General features: G+C 46.0%; 1 protein-coding gene across 1 annotated transcript in view; it reads right to left on the bottom strand.

The window, feature by feature from the left end:
* ajap1 (adherens junctions associated protein 1) overlaps window positions 1-2,500 on the bottom strand; it is a 76,419-nt gene that overhangs the window by 30,829 nt on the left and 43,090 nt on the right. The gene's annotated exons all lie outside the window — the stretch shown is intronic.

The raw sequence follows: 2,500 nt of genomic DNA, 5'->3' as shown, positions 1-2,500 counted from the left end.
ATTAAAACCACAAAAAGACACTGTAGAGATTACTCCCGAAGATAGCGTGTCTAAGGCTGGCTCAAAGGCCTCCTCTGTGGCTTCCTTACGTGCACAAGCTGCGGCTGAGAAAGCAGCACTGGCTGCAACAGCAGCAGGTTTACAGAAAAAACACGCTCTTGAACTTGAAAAGGCACAAATCCAAAGCAGGATGGAAATGATCGAGCTTCAAACTAACATTGCTGCAGCTGATGCAAAATTACAAGCATTAGAGAGTTATGATTATAATGAAAGTGTTCAACTGCAATCAACTGGTGACTTCGTTTCACAAACACTAGGAAATGGAATGAATGAATACCTTCAGGACTATGTAGAAAATGCAGTGTCTGTGTCAGAGCCATCTCCTGTTCAATTCACGCAGCTTGGAGCAGTTCCCAAAACACCTCTCCATAGAATGATGGTGGAGCAGCCGCCACATCCTAAACCTAGAAGGCAGACGCTTAATGCTGGTCCAACACTTCAAGCACGGACTTCAGCAACAATGAATGTGGGTCGGCACGCAATGAGCAGCCGTCGGACTGAACATCTTATCCCATCTGGTCCTCAACCTGATCGACAAAATCTACCAAATACACAAAATGACCTTGCTGACCTAATCATACTGCATCAAAGACGACTTTCTCTTCCTCCAAGAGAATTACCTGTTTTCAACGGTGATATCTTAAGCTACCGCCCATTCATCCAAGCCTTTGAACACTGTATCGAAAGAAAGACTGATAATAATTTGGACCGGCTGTACTATCTTGAGCAATACACAACTGGCCAGCCAAACGAGCTAGTGCGAAGCTGCCTGCATATGGATGCCGATCTTGGATATGTGGAAGCTAAAGGCCTTCTTAATGCTCATTTTGGAGACCCGTATCGCCTCAGCACTGCCTACACCGCTAAAGCCTTAAGCTGGAATGTGATCAAGCCAGAGGATGGAAAGGAGCTCCAGAGCTATGCCCTATATTTACGAAGCTGTTGGAATGTTGCAAGAGATCTGCCAGATATGACAGACCTCGACACCCCTTCCAATCTAAAGTTGATTTTATCAAGATTACCATACAAGCTACGGGAGCGATGGAGAACCCAAGCATGTTCAATACAGGAAAATACACAACGAAGAGCTAGGTTCCATCACATGGTGGAATTCATGGAGAAGCAGGCCAAGATGCTGCTAGACCCAGTCTTTGGCTCTATTCAAGAGTCAACGGTTAAAAGTGCAAAGCCAACGGAGCAGAAACGGCCCGTGAGCAAGAGTAGCTTCGCCACCACAGTAGCTCCAGTAGTAGCTCATGCAGTACAAGGTGAGGCAAGATCAATTCAGTCTGCAAACCACACTGAGAACCTAAGAGTGGCTTACACTAAACCATGCATCTTCTGTACAGGAGCAGACCACTGTATGGAATCGTGCCACCAGATGGCAGTAAAACAACAAAAGGAAAAGGTTCTGTTCTTAAAGAATAATGGAATGTGCTTCGCTTGCCTTGTCAAGGGTCATATGAGTAATGCATGCAAAAGACGCCTGACCTGTCAGATATGCAAGAAATCCCATCCAACAATCCTGCATATTCAACAAGTCCCACTCAAAAGCCCTTCTATGCATCAGTCCATTCGTAGCAGCCAAGCTAAGCAATCCACAGTTTCTCCAGCTAGTAGCAGTAATCCCATAGCTATTGCCATGTCCATGAAGCATACTGGGGCCGGTGTCTCCAACTGCAAGCTTGCGATCGTGCCAGTCAAGGTTAAATCTGTAAAGAGCAATCAGGTCATTCAAACCTATGCATTTCTAGACCCAGGAAGTTCTGCCTCCTTTTGCACAGAAAAACTGATGGAGGAACTGCATCTAGAGGGCAGAAGAACAGAGATCCTACTGAAAACTATGGGACAAGAGCGAGCAGTGGATACACACAGAGTGAGAGGATTAGAGGTGAGCAGCCTTGAAGGGACAGCGTTCATCGAACTACCTGAAGTCTTTACGCAAACCGACCTACCAGTGAGCCATGGAAACATAGCCACAGAAGAGGATATACGAAAGTGGCCTTATCTGAAGGACGTTCAGCTTGCCACTGTAAGTGCAGACATTGGTCTGCTCATTGGAGCCAATGCACCAAAAGCACTAGAACCTTGGGAAATCATCCATAGCCAAGGAGACGGGCCTTACGCCGTTAAGACCCAGTTAGGATGGCTCATTAATGGTCCATTGAGTGGTGGTTCACTTATCACTGAAGATGTTCGAGCGTGCGTCTCTTCAAACAGAATCTCTGTGACTTATCTAAAGGAACTGCTCACGCAGCAGTATAATCAAGACTTCTCAGAAAGGGCCTCTGTGGAACAAACTGAGCGGTCTGTTGAGGACAAGAAATTCTTGAAAATAGCTGAGTCAGCCATTATAGAAGACGGTCACTATGAGACACGGTTGCCTTTTCATGATGACAACTTGACCTTGCCAAACAACAAGCCCGTAGCAGAGCTACAA

The sequence above is a fragment of the Sardina pilchardus genome, chromosome 7 (genome assembly GCF_963854185.1).
Source record: "Sardina pilchardus chromosome 7, fSarPil1.1, whole genome shotgun sequence".
Taxonomy (NCBI): Eukaryota; Metazoa; Chordata; class Actinopteri; order Clupeiformes; family Clupeidae; genus Sardina; species Sardina pilchardus.
Note: the sequence above shows the minus strand (reverse complement) of the source record. Positions and strands in the feature narration are given on the sequence as shown.